The following is a 20176-nucleotide window of genomic DNA, read 5'->3' on the forward strand; positions in this document are numbered from 1 at the left end:
AAAAGATTGGCAACAGTTGTTAGCTTAGGTGCCAATCTTTAAAAAAAAAAAATTTACCTACAATTGTAGAAATAGGCAAATGCCACAAACTAGGGCTTTTATTTTTCTGAAGAGTGGGGTGTTAACCACGTACTAGCACTGTAATGGAGCAATGCAGGATCTAATTCCTTTACTTATTGTTCTCTTTTTCCTGTTTCTACAGCTTCTCACTTACTGCTCTGGCTCCCAGATCCGCTGACTGTTACATATAGCTCTGTGACCTACAAGGTTGCACAGGGACTGTCTAAATCTCACACTTTCTGGCACCCTTCACTTAGATGCAGGCACCTCATTCCCAGGGGAAATGAACTGTGCTCAGGGAGGACACTGGTATTCTAGTTTTGTGCCCAGAGAAGAAGCTGGGCACTGCCAGGCCTTGATTAGACCAAACCAAAGGCTCCATAGTTAAAGGATGCTACCCCTTTACAGTGGATGGATTTTATTATCTCAGGAGACAAGGTAGCAACAACAGCCCAGGAACAAGGCCGTAAGAAACTTGTCAGTGTGGACACTTCGTAATATCTTCTTTTTGGCTAAATCTGTTAGCATCTACAGGAATTAGGATTTTTTTTTTCAATTATTTAAAAATAATTTCATTATTACCATTCATAATAAAAGAAGAAGAGTTGGCTATCATTCAGTAATCCTTCATACAGCTTAACACACTATTTCAACCAAATAATGCAAAGGATCCAGGGCCTGTGTGGTGGCTGCCCCGATCATATTCCTTTATTTGGAGGGAAGTTCTACTACTAATCCCACCCTCCTGAGCTTGTTTATGGAGTGGAATCTTAAGAAACAATCTACTTAAATATTACTGCTCTATTTAGAGGAATTGCGTCACACAATTAGGGGAATTGCCTCATTTCCTTCATTATTCAGGTTGCCACCAAACTGGACCTCTTTCCGAATTTATATATCTCCTGGACTTTGTTTATTGCTTTCTTCTGATGACGAAGAGTTTTCAACAATAATGTAAGTCCAGGTTCCGCTAGAGGCCACTGAGAGGTCTCCCAGACATGGGAAGCAGAGACCAGACCCTCACAGCCTCTGAAGCTGAAGCAGCTGGACCCTGAGGAGCTGCAAGAGGTTTTTGCTTCTGTCTGTAACACTGTGGGTGGATCACTATTTGTGTGCTGACAGTAGTAGATTGCAGCGTCTTCAGCCTTCACACTGCTGATTGTGAGAGAATAAGACATCCCAGATCTGCTGCCACTGAAGGGGGATGGAATCCCAGAAGCCAGGCTTGACGTCCTGTAAACAGGGAGATTTGGACGGGCTCCTGGCTTCTGTTGGTACCAGTGTTAAGTAGCCGGTACTTATGCTTGTGCTGATCCTGCAGGTGATGGTGACTCTGTTCTCTTGGGAAACAGCTATGGAAGCCAGAGACTGGGTCAAGATGATTTCTCCACTGCACACGATGATCACATAGGAGAGATGAAAAGAGATAGAAGTCAGCAGACATAGAGCTTCATACTATGCAACATACAGATTTACTGTAAGACTCAACTTCAACAAAACCAAACGAGTTTGCCTTAGACTCAGACTCCATGGAAAAAGGATCCTGAGTTGTGAGCTCATCTTTTTCTTACCTGTGACACTGAGGAGCAGGAAACTGAAAATTTGAACCTGAAAATCCATTATGTTGGCTGAGCCTTGTCACAGGCTAAACACAGTTTTCTCACAAGCATACCCCCTAAAAGCAACTCTGAGAGTTTTGTGATTTCAAAGGAATAAAGATGCAAATCAGCAGGGTGTAGGCGAGGAGGTCCCGGTTATGAGTTCACGTGGTCCTCTTGTTTACTTGTATGAGTCAAACGGGCATAAAGAGGGAAGGTTCTCAGTGCTTCTCTGATGTGTACACACCACTGTGCTACAGGCTTAATTTGAATTCGTTAGCAAAGAAAGTTCTATGGGTCAGTGTGTGAGGTGACTTTCCTCTGTGATACAACTCTGCCAAGGGATGACCAATGCAATTCCCGTCATAAAACCCCACCGCACAGATCTGCCTCCTCTTTCCCTGGCAGCTGCTCAAACAAGACCTTGCTCAATCATCAAGATCTCCTCAAACGCCTCTGAACCTGAAAAGTGCTCGGAAACTCGTATCCTAGTAAGTGACCTGGAGCATAGATATCCTCATGGTGAGTTTCCATAAAAGAAAGACACTGTTTAAATTCAGAGACTAAAACTCACCTGTAGGACAGGGCAAGATAAACCTTTCCGTCTGAAAGTGAAAGACACTCAGTTTCATTAGCAACAGCGATGTATCTAGCACTCTATCTCACAATGGTTTTAAAAGAACCCTGAGATTTGAAGAGCTGGAATGGAGACTCATATCAAATAACCATAAATCAAAACAATGATTATTTAATCACAGTATGAACAATATTCTATTACTGCGGTATTTAGCTAGAAGTCGTATTTTTATCTGTGAGTGTTGGAGAATAATCTGCAAAAAGTTACATATTAATTATCAGAGAGTGAATGAGAGCACTGAAGCCAGAGAATTTATGTGAGTTTGCACAAGGGAAGGTTTGGAAAGTGCTTTTTTAGTCTCACAGTATATTTGGATTCTATCCCTCTGTACACCGTAGAGATACAGGGACCATGAGGAAGGCTGAGAACATCTTCCATACTACCTCGAGGATGAGTAACTCCTTCACTGATTCTCTCATGAAAGAATTCTCCCTCATTGGTTATTGGTTCTCAAAGATCGGGAATAAAAATTGCTTAGGGAATTTGTGAATAAAGTTTCCATGCCCAGAGATATTGATGTCCCAGGTGGTCTTGAGTTCACCTTAATTCTCAAAAGATGTTTTGCTGAGACCTAAACTCTAGGTCTAGGACTTTATTTATTTTTTTTTTAATCATTTTAGATATTCCATGGTCTCTGCCTTGTCTTGTTTATGTTGACACTTTAACTGTCAGTCTTATTCTTGGTCCTTCAAAAGGAGAAAATGTTCTATTCTGATGAAGATTTTTTTTCTATTTCATCAGTAATGAGACCGAAGTGTGATAGTATTCACACAGTGGAATACTAGACAGCAATGTAAATGAATGACTGCAGCAACTCATGACGACATTGATGAATCTCATAAACATGCAGTTGAGTGAAAAAAGCTCCGTACATGTCAAGTAAAAAAAGTGGGAAAAACTAAAGTAATGTTTATGATGCACCCTTAAGAGGCAAAGCTAAGAAGAAAAATAAGGAAATGATTACAGTGAAAGTCAAGAAAGCGTTTACTTTGGGAAAAAATATGTGGAGCTTTTGGAGTGTTGTCAATGTTGTATCTATTGACCTGTGTATTAGTTTCCTATTGTTACTTTTAAAAATACCACAAATTCAGTGGCTTAAAACAATACAAATTAATTATCTTATAGATCTGAAATCAGAAGTCTGAAAACAGGTCTTATGGGGCTAAAATCAAAGGCTACATTCATTTCTGGAGACACTGAGGAAGAATCTGTTTCTTCCTTGCTTTTTCTGGCCTCTACAGGCTGCTCACATTCCTTTGCTCCTGGAGGCATTATTCCATTGTCACTTCACCTTCTCTGACTCGACTATCTTGCTTCCCTCTTACAAGAACCCTTGTGATTACATTGGGTCCACAAAGATGATCCCCCCCATACCCTTAAATTAGACATATCTGCAAAGTCCCTTTTGCCGTGTAAGAAAACATATTCACAAGTTTTAGAGATTATGACATAGACATTTTTGGGAGGCTATTATTTTGATTGCCACATATATATTCAATATGCTATAAGTATGGGATATGAATGGGATATTTTGGGCCCTTTCCTTTTTTTTTTTTCATTTTGGAGATTGGATATTCAGCCTACCCTCTGGGGAAAAAACTTTCATATACACAACATTACATATTTACATAATTAATGCAATCCCTATCAAAATTTCAATGATTTTTTTTTTCACAGAAATAGAAAAAACAGTCCTAAAATTTGTATGGAACCACAAAAGACCTTGTATAGCCAAAGCAACGTTGTGAAAGAAGAACAAAGTTTGAGGCATTACACTTCCTGATTTCAAACTATGTTACAAAGCTATAGTAATCAAAACAGTTTGATATTGTCATAAAACAGACACAGATCAATGGAACAGAATAGAGAGCCCAGAAATAAACCCACGTATTACAGTCAATTAATTTATGACACAGGAACCAATGATATACAATGGGAAAATGACAGTCTCTTCAATCAATGGTGTTGAGAAAACTGAACAGCCATGTGCAAAATAATTTAACTGGACCACTATCTTACATCACGCACAAAAATCAACTCAAAATGGATTAAAGACTTGACTGTAAGCACTGAAACCATAAAACTCCTAGAAGAAAATACAACTAGTAAGCTCCTTGACTTCGTCTTGGTGATGGTTTTTTGGATTTGTAATAAAAGGAAAGGCAACAAAAGCAAAAACAAACAAGTGAGACTAGATCAAACTAAAAAGCTTTTGCACAGCAAAGGAAACTATCAACAAAATGAAAAGGCAACCTACCGAAGGGGAGAAAATATTTGCAAATCATTTATCAGAGGAGGGGTTAATATCCAAAATATATAAAAACTCCTACAACTCATTAGGAAGGAAAAAATATGATTAAAAAATGAGCAGAGGCTCTTAATAGATATTTTTCAAAGAAGACATACAGATGGCCAACAGGTACATACACGAAAAGGTGCTCAACATCACTAACCATCAGGGAAATGCTAATCAAAACCGCAATAAGATATCACCTCCCATATTTTAGAATGGCTATTGTCAAAAAGAAAAGATATTACAAGTGTTGATGAGGATTTGGAAAAAGGGAATCCTTGTGCATTGTTGGTGGAAAGGTAAATTGGTGCAGCTACTGTGGAAAGCAGTATGGAGGTTTCTAACTCCACTTTTTATGTACGATCACTGACAATTTTCAAGCCTCGCCTCTACCTTTCCCTTCTGCCCATAACTGTGCAAGTGCTGAGAAATCCAAATTTCACAAATCTTCAGCCCAAGCTAGGGAAATTTTCCCCAGTCCCACTCCCCGGCCGCTATAAAAGCCCTATGTTCCGCCTCATTCAGGCCAACCTAGACTTGCTGGTGCACATCCTGTTTTCTCCAGAATTCCCTTGTATGAATAACAAATCCTCTCTCAAGTGCTCTTGTTATGTGGAGTGTCATCATCCTCAAAAAAGAGGCCATCCCACTTCCTTGGCGGGGGTACGGGAGGGGGGGCCCTAAAACGTACCAAAAGAACAAGTATTCAAGGAGACAAGAAAATAAAGAAGGAAGCCCAAGATGATAGGCCCTATTTTTCTGTCTTCAATGTCCCTTGAGACATTGGCAGACTCAGAAATATGTTGTCAGAAGCTGTGAGTCTGAAAGAAAAGAGGGGCTGAGAGGCCTCAATGGTGAACAGAACTTTCAGCAAAGTCACATGGTCATAGATAAAATTATCTTCAAGGACTGAAAAGAAGGAGGGATTCTGACAAATGCTGAGGTCTTCAGTTGGAATCCTGGCAGGTCTGTACCCTAGAGAAAGGATGAACCAGGAATTGTTATGGAAAAAATTAGATAAAAGTAAATAAAATTGCATTGCAAAGAAAGAAACACATTAAACATAATCAAAAGACAACTCAAACTAGGGTAAACCATTATATACGTATTTAATATTTTAATATTTAAGAGCTCTTCAAAAATATTAGGGTAAATAAAATCTCAGTAGAAAAATGGAGAAAAGACAGAACAGACAATTCCAAAAAAGACTAATACACAGCCTTTAAACATATGTAAAGATGTTTAACTTCACTAATTATTAGAAAATGCAAATCAAAACAACTTTGAGATAGCATTTTCATCGATCAGATGTGAGAAAGTTACAAAGTGTGAAGCACGTATTTAGGCGGGGTGATGGAGACGCAATCACTCTCATTTGTAACTCCTGAGGACGGGAACTAGTCCTAACCCTTTGGAGAAGAATATCGCAGTATTTACAAAACTATGTATGTCTTTACCATTTGACTCATAGTTCCATTTCTAGGAATTCCCTGGAGCTATACCTCTAAACACTACACACAAGGTTTTTTTTTTTTGCAGCACTGTTTGTAACTGTTTGCAAAGTATTGACAACAAACAAAAAGCCTGCATGTAAAAGTGTGGATGAAAAAACTATATGGTGCATCCACACGGCAAAGTACTTCCCAGCTGTTGAAAGGGGGAACTATGAACTGATATGGAGTGATTTCCAGGGTATATTGTTAAATGAAAAAAGCGAAGTGCAGACAATTATTTATACTATGTTATTTCATGTAAGGAAGAAGGGGAGAAAAGCAAAACAAACAACAAACAAACAAAAACCTGGAAGGAAGGACATACCAGAATGTAATTGTTACCACTGGGAGTGGGCATAGCAATGGGATAGAAGGGGCAGGGACGTGGCACTTCCCTGGGCATAACGTTCTTGCTTCTGTGTATTTCTGACTTGGGAAATTATATTCTGCTAACACATATTCTAAAACTAAATAAATGATATCAATAAGTGAGAGGAAATTCAACTGTTGTCCTTTTTTCAGAGAGAAACTTGGGGACCAAAGAGAATCTATGTGAGCGTTGAATCACTCTCCTAAATGATCTGGTGGAAGTTTAGTCAAAACATAGGGAAATCTGTTGTAAATAATAATATCTTTCCTGGAAAAAGGTAACTGTGAACTGATTTCATAAGTCAGGATTACTATTTCACAAATTGTACAGAAATGGATCATCACATTGAAAGAAGGAGCACGCATTCATTTCAGACCAAAAAAGGGTAAGAAATGTGGACCAGAGAAAGAATTGAGAGAGAGCACTGGAGAAGAGGACAAAGAGTTGACTGACAAAGGGACATGGCCCAACGTCACTCACAAAACCCTAAATCATGCAGGCTTGTTTAGCAGAACCAGGAAGCAATATAAGGAACAAAGGCACTATTCCCAGCCTGCAGACTGTACTTGATACTGTTTTAGCAAATAATTGGAATCTTCTCATAAATATCAGCTTAAGCCTCTATAAAAATCCAAGATTTACTTGGTTTAGAGAAGATAGAAGAAGGCATCCCCTCTCTCCATAATCATCTAGCAGGCACAGCTGCTCCAGTCAATTACCAAATGGAGTGAAGTTGAGAATGAACCAGAACAGAGAATTTGAAGCCCAGCTTTCCTGTGCAACCATCATCCTGTCCTCCCAATCCATCCCAGGAGAGCTGAGTGATGCCAGTGGAACAGCATGATGGAGGCGCAGACTAACAGAATCCACTTGTACCCAGAGTCCAATTAGTCCACAGTCACTCCATTGCAAATTGTAAAACAACTGAGCTGTGAAATATTGTGTGGCCCCACAGTGTTTGGAATTCAGACGTGGTTGGGAAATATCAACTTGTAGGCCTTTGAAATCTAAGTGGAAACTACATATCACTATCTAATGTGGCCTCACTCTTGGATAGTACCTGAAAAACAATTATAGTTTACTGTAGGAATCAAAAACAAACAAAATAAACAGAAAGCTTGAAAATGCAAGAAAGAAGTACATATTACCCTTGAAATGATGCTGTCAAATGAGAGAAAACTTCTGGGTGTCTCCTCAGATGTGGCCACAAGAGGGGACACATGCACAGCAGTGATCCCAGAGAGGGCTCTGGGTGGCCCAGAGTCTAGACTGATTTGAGTATTAATATTATTATCATTGCTTATTCACTCCATTTTGGATCTTATCCTTTCCACCCAGGAATAAGTTCACAGCTCTTACTGCTGCCCAAACTTTCAGAAGACTCCATGATCATAGAGAAATTAACATTTAGGAAAGACTCACAATGACCTACTCAAGGATACTTGGCTAAAAACCAATTCCTTCTATCATATACTTTCCCAAGCACTGTGTTAGCATTGGGGAATTGACTTATGAGGAAAATACACATGAGGAAGAATTATGAGAGAGAGAGACCCTCCAGTAAAGGAAAAGAGCATGGACTAGGTGTCTGCAGTGTTGTCTAGGCATCAGTGGACATCAGGAGGACACAGATGAAGGTGCTCCTTCATCCAGGTAAGAGAAAGTGCAAACCTGCAGGTTCCCCCCAGGCCAGTGGTGACAGCTTTGGAGACCTGTAGGTCAGATTCACGCTTGCTCATCTCTCTATCACCTCCTGGCTCCAAAGACAGAATTGTCATGGTCTGGCTTCTCAGCTTCTCAGGAACTGTGGAGGTAGGCTGTCAATGACTAAAATAACAAGGAAAAACAGTGGCTTTAGTAAGATTTATATCAATAATTATATTCAGAGAAGAAAACCAGGCAGAAGAGACACCTTTCAATACCAAATGAAAAATCACAAGATGTGGCTCTTTTCACTTTCCATATTGATCTTTTAAGATCATACTTGAAACCTCACAATGTCAAGTAAGCCCCATTCCTGGACTCTGCCCAACCTGAGCCCATAGTTGGACCATCCCCAGGCATCTGTGGATAACTGGCCCTTGAGCTGCACTGAGGTACTCTCCTACAGGAGCCTTTACTGAGGTTCACAGACCAGTGCCTGTAACTTGGCTTGACTTCTTCAAGTACTTTTCTAAGTCTTTTTCTTCAAATGCCCAAGTCATACTAACTCTGTCCAGGAAAGTCTGGCTGGCTCTGCTCTGATATCCCCTCTCTCTATACCAAAGTCTCCACTCCTAATAGTTTCCTTTCCACAACAATCATAAGACAGAATTCCATTGATCAGTGAGATCAGAAATGGGAAACTGGGAAAAATACGTATTTCTAAAAATAAGTGCTATGTAGACACAGCAGACATTTTTCATCTGAGGCATCAGAATCTCAGATTTTCAGAAATAACATCTCACCTGTGTGAATCTTAATACGGCACCAATGATTTCTCAACCTTCCCAGGTAGAAACAGCTCATGCTGGACCTGTAGTGCAAGTGCTGCAGGCTGTACCTGCCCATTTAATTTCTGCCACATTCTAAGTGGTAGAAAATTCTATTCATTTACCCACATATTTGACTCACTAACAGCCATCCATTGGTAGGTATTATCATGTTTTGATAAATTCTATTCCTATTTCCCTTTCTTCGTACTATCAGCAGTCCAGTGGTAAATGGCTAACAGAATCATTTGTCCTTTGATTGAACATAGTCTTTTTTTCCCCCAATATTCTCTATTGGGTGGTAGGCTTTAAAAAAGACTAAATTCTGAAGAAAATAAGTAAAGAGAGACTCTGACAGGTATAGATTATTCCTAATAAGGACAGCATGTGAGCAAATCGGAAGAGTGGTACAAGTTTCTCCTTTGGTTATCTTTGCCCAAGATTTCCTTACAGAAAGTGTTTCGTTATTTACAATTATTTGTCATCACCAGTAACAAGACATTGATGTTATGTAACTCCTGATATGATGCACTGAGAAACATACCACCCTTCTGTAGTATTCTTGCCGAAACCATATAATCTGAATCTAATCAATAGAAACATCAGACAACCTTGATCAGAAGGACATTCTCCAAAATAAGTGACTAGTACACTTTAAAGGTATCAGTGTCACAAAAGACAAAGAGAGAATGAAGAACTGTTACAGATTAGAGGCGATTAAAGATATATGACAACTAAATGCAATACGGTATCCTACACTTGATCCTGGAAATTAAAAAAGGAATTAGTTGAAAGATCAGTGAAATCCAAATATGAATTTAGATTAGTTAATAGCACTGTGTCAATCTTAATGCTCTGGTTTTGTAAGATGGTTATGTCAGTTGTGGTTATGTGAGATATTAGAGAAAGCTGAAGGAAGAGTATATAGAAACAACCTTTATGGCTTTAAAACTTTTTGTAAGTCTAAAATTATTTCAAAATAAGATATGTAAATAAAAATAATTAAACATAAGAGAAGAGCCTGAGATTTTACTGTACAATTCCACAAGTGTCGCTCTACTTTACCCCTTTTCCCTGTTTGTAATTCCCGTGTCTGGCCCCTGTTATCTACAGTATATTCGCTTATTGGCTCAATATTAGAATATACATAAGGTGTTTTGAAGGTCGCTGGTGCGTGCTTCTGAGAATAGGAAATCTAAATGACTGAAGTTCAATATTTGTTTAGAGCTCATTTTTTCTTTAACATGAGGGCAGGTTTCCAAATTCTATATTCAAAAGTTACTAAGTTAGTCCACATGCCATGCTGTTTCAGCGTGGCTACACTATCCATATAAATTGTGTTTGTAAGGCACTTCTGGTTATGGAGTCATGAAGGGTTTGGTAAATCCTCTCTGCCAAAACAAAGAAACAAGAATAAAGCTGAAAAAATTATCACCACAACTACTTTAGGGCTCTGGAAATCACCAAAGGCATTAAACACCTTAAGAAGTCTTTATTTTTGAAAAAGAACTAGAGCTTGAGGTAAGGACAGATGTCTGTGGCTTTTTGCCTGGGGTTGCTTCCTTCCACCCAGGTCAGTCATCAAGAGTGTAGCTTAACCAACAAGGGAGGGACAGCCCAAGCTAGCAGATTTCCGCTAAAAAGGGTGGAACTGAGCTGGGGTAGGGAGTAAGATCCTCCAGTGTTTACAGCTATTTAAATATTAAATATTAAAATATTTAGAGAAATAATGACGAAATAATTTTTGAATATAATGAAACATTAATCTATAGATCAAAGAAATTTAAATAAACATGTTCGAGATAAAATGAGATTCATAAATACACATATTATAGTTAAAATGATCAAAGACAAAAGAGAAAATCTTTAATGTAACAAGAATAAAACAACCTAATACAAAGAGGGAAACAATAATCCAGCAATTGACTCACTTTTCATCATGTTCAAAGGAGGCTAGAAGACAGTTGAATGATAATTTCAAGTGCTGAAAGAGAAAAAAAAATCAGCAAAGAATCATATAAGCAACAAAACTATCATTCAAAAATAAAGGCAAAGTAAAAATATTTCCTGATAAGCAAAATGAAGAGACATCATTACTAGCGGATATGTCCTACAGGAAATTTAGGAACAAATCCTTCAGACTCACAGGAGAGGACATGAGGTGAAATCTCAAATCCACGGGAAGGAATAAAGATCTCAGAAATAGTCAACAAACAAAAAAGAAGATAGAAGCGAAAGAGTGCTTACTTTCATCTCTATGGAGTTCAAGTGCAGGAAATGTCACCCTACTGTGATGGATGCAAAATACCAGTTGCCTTGGTTGAGTTAGGGGAACAGTGATTGACTGAGAAGCTGCAGGAGAGAGGCATCTGGGGAATTTGAAATGTTGTGCATTTTGAACTAGTGAATACACCTGAGCATTCATTCAGCTGCACACTTAAAATTTCGGCCCCTTACTCTATGTTTTATCTCAAATAAAAAGGGAAACAACAAACTTAGACTCTTTTTAAATAAACGTCAAAAAAGAATAAGAATCACCAAATATTTATGAAACTCAGCCTTATTAAAGAGAATTTAAATGTGACTGGGAAAGTATTGAAACCAAGAAATCTGATAGAGGAAAAAAAGGAAATGTTTAACTGGGTCCCTTTTTCCCTTAGGCAGCATAGAATTCATCTCTATTAGTTTTCCTTCAAATATAGAGACATTTTATGTCACTTTGCTCACAAGACAGTCTTCCTCCCAGATGGCTGTCTCCACAGTGCTGCACCCATCAGCGGATTTGCATATTGTTCCCTAGGGAGGACCTTCCCTTGAGAGTCTCAGATAAATGGTCAGCTCTCATCTTGCTTTGACTTATCAGGACTCATCAGTTCAACTTCTCAAAATGAGGTTCCCTGCCCAGCTCCTGGGGCTGCTAATGCTCTGGGTCCCAGGTAAGGGCAGACAGAGAGATGAGAAAGGAGAATGGGGTGGGGAAGAGGGGTCTGCAGGCACCACTGCTTTTCATGTCTATTTGTCCACTTGTTAGATACATGTGTCTTAACCTTTGGGAAGGAGTGTGTGATGTTCAGATCTTTGAGAGTGAGGAAGATTCCAGAAGGAACAAGGAACTCTTCTCTGGTGAAGAATGTGACAAGAAAGAGTGGATGTCTTGTGCCTTGTGTCTTGTGCCCTCTTGTGCCTTGCAAATCTTGGATTCACTTTTGAAACTGGATATTTTAGGGCTTTAATCAAAATCAAAAAGATAATTTAGCTTGAAATAAATTAAAAAAGGAAATTATGAAAATGGCTCATAATATTTGTACATAATCTTGCTCTTCTCTCTCATTACTTTAGGATCCACTGGGGATATTGTGATGACCCAGACTCCACTTTTCTTGCCCGTCATCCCTGGAGAGCTGGCCTCCATCTCTCCTGTAGGTCTAGTTAGAGCCTCCTACATGGTAATGGAAACAGGCGTTTGAATTGGTACCTTCAGAAACCAGGCCAGTCTCCATGACTCCTATTCCATACAGTATCCAACTGGGCCTCTGGGATCCCAGATAGGTTCACTGGCAGTGGATCAGGGACAGATTTCATGATTAAAATCATCAAGGTGGAGGCTGAAGATGTTGGAGTTTATTACTGCCAACAAGGCATATGGTATCCTTCCACAGTGGTATAACCCTGAACAAAAACCTCCCTGCTTGGCAGGCCAGCTGTCTATACATGTATCTGGTCTGGGAAGCAGGCACAGCAGATTCTCTGAGTCCATGTAAGAAGAAAGTCATCAGAGAACCCAGAGCAATACAGTCATTCCTTGGTATCCACAGAGGCTTGGTTCCAGGACCCCCACAGATACCAACCTCCATAGATGCTCAAGTCCCTTATATAAAATGACGTAGTATTTGCATTTAACCTATGCGGGTCCACCTGTATACTTTAAATCACCTCTAGATTACTTATAATACCTAATACCATGTAAATGCTCTGTAAACAGTTGTTATACTGTATTGTTTAGGGAATAATGCCAAGAAAAAAAGTCTCTACGTGTTCAGTACAGACAGAACCATCGTAGGTTTCTTGATTCCTAATTGGTTGAATCCATGGTTGTGAGTCCCACAGATACAGAGGCCCAACTGCAGTTTGCACTTGAAGTCTCTAGATCATAGAGCGTCAGCTACACCTGAGGTACTACACGTTAAGGCATCATCAGCTGCAACAACCTTGACGTGGTAGAGCCAGCAGGAGAATGGAGGGGTCCGATGCCCTCCGAGCAACCAGTCATTGGAAGGAGAGGCAAATGAAAGCACATCCTAATTCTCCTCCCACTGAGTGCAAATTAGTCAGCATCACAAGGCAGAAAATTGAGGTAAATCCATGGCAACCAAGTTAAATACAAGCTGTGGTTTAGCAGTTTTAGTATATTTATAAGAGGATAATATTTGGTAATGTGAAGAAATTGGCATTTTCCCACTTTCCCAACTTCCTACCTCTACTTTCACCTCTTATCTTTCCACTCTATTACCATGTTGGAGATTGCAGTCTACACAAGCTGTCCTCGGTGAGGTTAGCTAAGAACAGTTAGCAAAAGTTTAGGTTTTGAGTGTTCAGATAGACTTCTGCAAATTCACAGCATATACAATACTTTAATACTAAAAGTGTTTGATTTGTCTCAATTACCTTTTGCAGAAAGGAAAAGAGAGTTCTTGAAATTCCAAAAGTTGGGTTTGAATTTACGCTATATACCACTGGAAGTATACACAATGATATGAGATTAGTTTTCTTTCCCAGAAGATGAATTTTAAAGTTGTGAGAAGACTGCAGGAAAGGGAATATGAAGAAACTAGAGTAGACATCAGCGACCGAACATAAAGAGCTCTTTAACTTAAACGTTTGGTGGGGTTGTGGATGGTAGTAGGATTACGGTGTGATGATGTGAACCCAGAAAGAAGCCCAGCTGTGTATCTTATGAAGAATTGGAGAGTTGAAGAGACCTCTGCCTGGCTTCTTAGATCACATCTGATGAGCTGCAAGTTTCATGGGAAAGTATTGCATCTAAGAGGGCGTTAGGTCTGTAATGATCAAAGGTTTAGTGACATTCCTATGCAATGAGACCCAAGGTCATGTCACTCAGTGCTACTCAATCTTCACAGCATGGAAGTGCTTCTAAAGACTTATTTACCCCATGAGGTGGTCTGGCAGAGACCATGTGTTGACTCTGGGGAGATGCAACAGGCAATGGCATGCAAACCAGAAGGTCCAGGAGGTCTTAAGTCAACAGGGAATGCAGTGGAGATGAAGACTAATATCCATGGTTCAGATTTATGTTAAAGATGATGTGTGCAGCCCTGGGGGGGAAAAAGCACCTGAGTATACAGGAGATTTCTGCCTTTCTGACATAGCATCCCCAGCCTGCCTGCTGACTCAGACCTCAGCAATGTCCCCTTTAGAAAGTTGGCCACGTGTTAGAGGTGGCTTTATGCTCAGGGGATTCTCTCTTCCCAGTTGGGTTTCTCTCCCTGGGCCAAGTCAGACTTCTGTCCACATGCAAATTTGGAAAATATGCAGATGAACAAAAACTCAGGTAAATATCAGCTCAACAAGAAAAGGTTCTTTTTAATCCGTAATTTGAAGTTACCTAATAACATTTTTTCCACCAATTTCTGACGTTATTAAAATATAACTTCTATGTTTTATTCATTTTAGTTTTTGTAGCTTTTGTGGTTGTGGTTTAGGCCTTCCAAACCCTACAACATTCTTCCTGGGAATAGAGATTCATTTCACTTTTTAACCTAAATAATAGTTTGCAGATAATAACCTTGATACTATATTGTCATAAAAAGAAAAAAAAATCAAACTATAAGTAAATGTATTATTTTTGCATGGCATGGTCATTTCCTAAGAATGAATCTGATTTACAATTTCTAGTGATAGTTGTATAGCAATAAATGCTACAAATAGATCCGACTTCAAATAATGTTCTACAAATATGTCTAAACTAACAATGGGCTTGTCAGTAATGTGCCATGATGTCATAAGATCAAAATAAAAGAATGATGGAATCACCAGGAAAATATAATCATATTTATGGTTAAGGAGATAAACCGTGTTAGAGAAGACTGCTTATTATAAGACAAAGGATTCCATGGTGATTGGAATTAAAATTGGATTCTTAACCAGAAAGTGTCCTCCTCAAAAAGAAGAAGGAGAAGGAGAAGAAAATGGTTTAAGGCAAGGAGTTTGTAATGCATACAAAGAATGGCAAGTCTTCAATGGGTACTTCTACACGTATTCACAGAGGGGACACATTCATCCAAAAATCTGTTGGCTTCTCGCTCATATTCACTGATGTGGATCCTGAAGAAGCTGCACATACTTCTGTGAGCAGGACACTCACCGGACCCTGCAGTGTGATGGCCCCAAGCACAAAGCTCCTAAGGAGGCTCAGCCTCCCAGGTCAGCAGGAGGAGCTGCGGTGCCCAAAGGGCAAGTGGACACCAGGCTGGGCTCAGGTGGAAATGGCTGTAGACCCTTGAAGAAGAGCCCATGGAGGCCTCAGTCACAGCGACTGGGCACCTCTTTGGTGTAAACAGTAGCCAGGGCATCACAAGGACAGCCTCCCAGAGCATCTTCCTTCTTCCCCACGTAGGACGCTCATACCCTACAGAACCTACAGGAAATGGCTGCCATGTCCTCCCTGGAGCATCCACTCAGGTTCCCTAATGACCTCATGGACACATGGAAGCTCAGTCACATCACTGGGAGGAGACCCTAGTGAGGTCCTGACATCACTGATACCACTTAATCCCTTGGGACACTGTTTCACGCCTTTGCCCAGTGATCATCGCTCTCTCTGACCATCAGAAGACTGGAAAGCTGCCTGCTCTGTATCATGTTTGGCTTTTGAGCAAGTAAGATCACAGGAGTCTCACATATGTACAGAGCCATAATAATATTGCCTAATAATCCTATCTTGACTTTCTTTGTCATGGAATTCTCTTGGAGCAGCTATTCAATCTACCCATCTGCTCTCAGACTTTTCTCTGGTGAAGCTGCTTTACTTCCAGACCGATATGATTCTAAAGCTGCAAATCTAGACAAATGCACATAACATTCTCACATTTCTAGATGTAAATTTCCTAAGGCAAAGTTCTTATTGTTTTTTAGCTTAATTTACACTTCTTTTATGATGTCGAGGTGGAACCAGAGGTGATTGATGTTTAACTTTTACAGACATTTATTGCTGTAAGTCAGTATGACAAATTTGCTGCTTCTTGCATCTCAGAAATTTTCATATGCCATGTTTTCTTTCAGCTTAAAATAGTTTCTAATTTCCCAATTTCACTTCTTTGACCCAATTTTTACTTAGTAGGGTGTCATTTGAGTTTCCACCTATTTGAGGATTTTTCTGTAACTTTCTGTTACTGGTTTCTAATACAATACCCTTGGATTCAGAGAATATACTTTGTATGATTTGGATTCATTGAATTTTATTGAGTTATCTTGAGGCCCAAACTATGATCTATTTTAGAAAATGTTTTAAAAATAACGTATATGGTGATGGATAAAAATTAGACTACTGATGGTGAGCATATCACAGTCTATACAGAAACTGACAAATAATAATGTACACCTGAAATTACACAATGTTATAAACCATTATGACCACAATAAAATAAATTTAAAGAAAATAAAAAAATAAGAATGATGTATGTTCTCCTATTGTTTGGTGGAGTGTTCCCTAAGTGTCAATGATGTTGCGATGGTTGATAGCGTTGTTCAATCTTCTATATCTTCACTGGCCCAAATGGCAGGGCTGCTTGCAATGCAGGCTAGACCAGCTTCAGAGTCCATTGCCACTCTGGGCTCCACTCAGAGCTGGTTGACCTCCATGTCCCCTGATCCATTGGCCAGTACCAGTATCTAGCCTCCTAGATATAGAATGTGTTGCCTCCACAAGTCAAAAGTTAGTGCTTATTTTCTTTAAAGGAAAAGACACCTGTTAAACACACTGGAATGGGATGTATAGTCTTCCTCCCCCACCTTCTTTATGGAGTACATATGAGACCTCGCTTATCATTGGGGAAAATATTTCATAAGATTTGGTTCCAGCTGTAGGGGGCAGTGTCCAGAAGTATGAGCCTCACAGCAACTCCAAATAGGGGATATCAGACACCAGACCTCAGCCCTGATGATACTGGGTAGCCCAGAAAGAGCTCCTGGGCCATTTTAAGATGAATTTGCTTCTTTTGACACAATCTTTGGACTGGCACTCTAATTAGGAGGGTCCCAAATTTGACAGCTTAATTTCAATACTTCTATTCTACCAATTTCCTACAGATCCTTAAGTCAACTGCATGTTAGGGGGTACTCAAGTCAAATTCTCAGTAGACATATTTATCCGCTTCCAAGTTCAGGCCCAAAGCTTTTCTATATTTCCCGAATTCATTGATGTAGTTAATACTATGGGGATGTTTAATCAATTTGTGCCAATAATACTATGAGAATGTTTAATCAATTTGTATCTCTCTCTCTCTCTACAAATGTTAACTTGGGATGAATTTTGTTAATAGCCTTTTTTTTCTCTTTGTTTTGCTCTGCAAGTTCTGAGAATATCATAAATCCAAAGCAAATTATTTTACTGAGTCTTAAAACTATAGCATTAAGCCAGAAAGATTACCGATTGCCAAATATGTGCTAATTTCTCCACATAATCAACAAGTTCTCCCCTTTCATTTTTCCTTCTATAGATAATTTTCATGCAATCATTTTTCCTGGTATAGATTAGTAAAATAAATTATTATAACTGGTTTTGAATTCTACCTGGGACTGCTAAGGTAGCAGAATAGGAATGAGCCAAACAGTCTCTGGATTGAGGAGCTTCCTAAGTGACAAGGGCAAGGATATGAAAGATGAGGAAGATCTGCCCCAGTGGGTCTCTGATAAGTAATCACAGTCTCCAGGTCTTTGCTAAACTTTATAATTGTGCCTTGTGACTCCTCCTTAAAGTTCAAAATTTCTTTTTATTTCATTTATTACTGGTCACTCAAATTAGGAAGATGGGGAATAGGATCTTGAGAAAACGGAAAAGTCAGGCGTGTAAATATATGTGCTTCTCATGGCTTTTAGAGAGAACATATAAACTCGGATGATAAACACATTCATATACAGAGGGCCTTTCCTGAGTGAACCAGGAATTTTATCCAGCAATGTGTCCTCTAGTGAGTGACAATTGCTGTTATTTAGGAAAGATGACCAACTTGGATCACAGGTGCCTTATAGCTCAGGAATCCATACCAGTGACCTGCACAGGGGGCCACTCGCTCTGCTGGATGGCTTGTTCTCAGTTCTCATACAAGAAGAAAGTCTTGCTTTTAATCAGGAAGAATCTTCATTTGGGCCCATCAGGGAATACGCCTCTGTCTGTCTCTAACCTTGGCCAAAGCTGTGTGGGTTTAGACTGTTTGGGCTGATAAAGTTTATAGATTAAAACACAGAATGTGTAAGAAATCACACTCTCCACCTCACAAACTCTGACTCCAGGAGAAAAGATGCAAACAGTTTCACCAACTAGACTGTGTTCTCAGGTTATGCAAATCACACACAGGCTTCCACTTGTGTTAAACGTGAGCTAACATCCTCTGGCAACAGAGGTAAAGCTACAATAAAACCCACCTGTGTAAGTTCCTTCTCATTCAGTTGGCTGTAGTCAAGAATGCAGACACAGAGACCTGCTCTATTCCTCAACTGGACCTCTTGCACCTTTTTGCCAACTCTTATTTGTGTTCAGAGTAGAATGACCAGCTTGCCCAGGTGTCAGTATTATTGCCCAGGCCACAGCATGGTTTGTTAACATGCAGATAACAGAAATTATTATTTTTTAGTTAGGGATATACGTTTTGTCTGTAGGTAGTAGACAATAATTTCAATTCCATTTTCTGGCCAAGAAATAAGATTTATAAGACTTTACATTTTCTGTACATTTCAGAGAAACAGATTGTGAGATAAAATGACCAATCAGAATTGGAACATTTGAAAGTTTTGTGTTAATTTCACAGAAAATAGAAATACTTTTTGAATTGTAAGCATCTAAAAAGATACTTTATAAAAGTGACCATTTAAAGAATTCATTTGTTTTTTTCTTTTAAAGATTGGCACCTGGGCTAACAACTGTTGCCAATCAACGTGGCCTGATGAGCGGTGCCATGTCGGCGCCCAGGATCTGAAGCCTGGGCCACCGCAGTGGAGGGGGAGAACTTAAGCACTCAGCCACGGAGCCGGCCCCCAAGAATTCATTTGTAATAAAAGAAAACATGATGGCTTTCTTGCTGTTACTCATTTTTCTGCAATCCAAGTTTCCATATTGGACAGTGGGTGTATTAATTTCCTAGGGCAGCCATAACAACATGCCACAAACGTGGTGGCTGAAAATAACACAAATTTATTCTCCCATAGGTCTACAGGCAGAAAGTCTGAAATTAACGCCTCCAAACACCTCTGACTAGAACCTTATTCTATAGAGACCATCTTTGATGAAGGCCCAGAAAAATGTCGGTCATAGGTACAGGTTATCCTGAGATTTAAAGGAGTGGATCAGTTGTTGTTATTATAACATATGAAATCTCCTTCTAAACTGTAGCTTGGCTGTCCAATACACATGATGAGAAAGAGTAGTTATGGGAAGAATTTTTCTATTGCAATTCAGAAAAAATAATATAAAATTATTCCTTTTTCATGATGTCCCATCATCAGAAAGAAATATTTCCCTTAAGAAATTTTTTGATTAATCTGATAGATATGTGCAAATATGATAGAGTAATATGAGTAAATATCTAGAGTAAATATGATAGAGTATTGACCAATGTATTAACAACTGGTAGCCAGGAATTTCGTATTCATTGCCTGAGGCATAAAATTCTTTACCCCTTTTTCTTCTTACCTTAAACAGGGCTATTAGCTCCCCAGCTGTAAGTGACAGATTTTGTTCTCCAGGTCAATTTCTTCTGAACTGAGTGCTTGATGGAATTTAATTCACTAGGGCTCAAAGAATGGTAATTTCTAGCACTTGCAGCTAACATTCTTAAACAGTTAACCCAGCAACAGCAGATGCCAGAAAACTCTTGAACTATTGAACTCTTGAACTATTGGTCTGATGACCAATATTTGTTGGGGTGGCTCTTGTTTCTTTCTACAGGTTAGTTGGGAAAGAGCCAAGGAGATAGCCTTTGAACTTTCAAAGATGGACCTGGACATGAATCTCTTCATCATC

The 20176-nt window shown here is 39.3% G+C and overlaps 1 long non-coding RNA gene across 1 annotated transcript; it reads right to left on the reverse strand.

Moving 5' to 3' along the window:
• Nucleotides 1-99: 99 nt before the first annotated feature.
• LOC139045590 (uncharacterized) lies at nt 100-19987 on the reverse strand. The gene is made up of 4 exons (XR_011504280.1): nt 19847-19987; nt 10854-10906; nt 8123-8278; nt 100-1450 (listed from the first exon to the last, which is right to left on the reverse strand). It is a non-coding gene; the product is annotated as an uncharacterized lncRNA (long non-coding RNA).
• Nucleotides 19988-20176: the final 189 nt, after the last annotated feature.

The sequence above is a fragment of the Equus asinus genome, chromosome 6 (genome assembly GCF_041296235.1).
Source record: "Equus asinus isolate D_3611 breed Donkey chromosome 6, EquAss-T2T_v2, whole genome shotgun sequence".
NCBI lineage: Eukaryota > Metazoa > Chordata > Mammalia > Perissodactyla > Equidae > Equus > Equus asinus.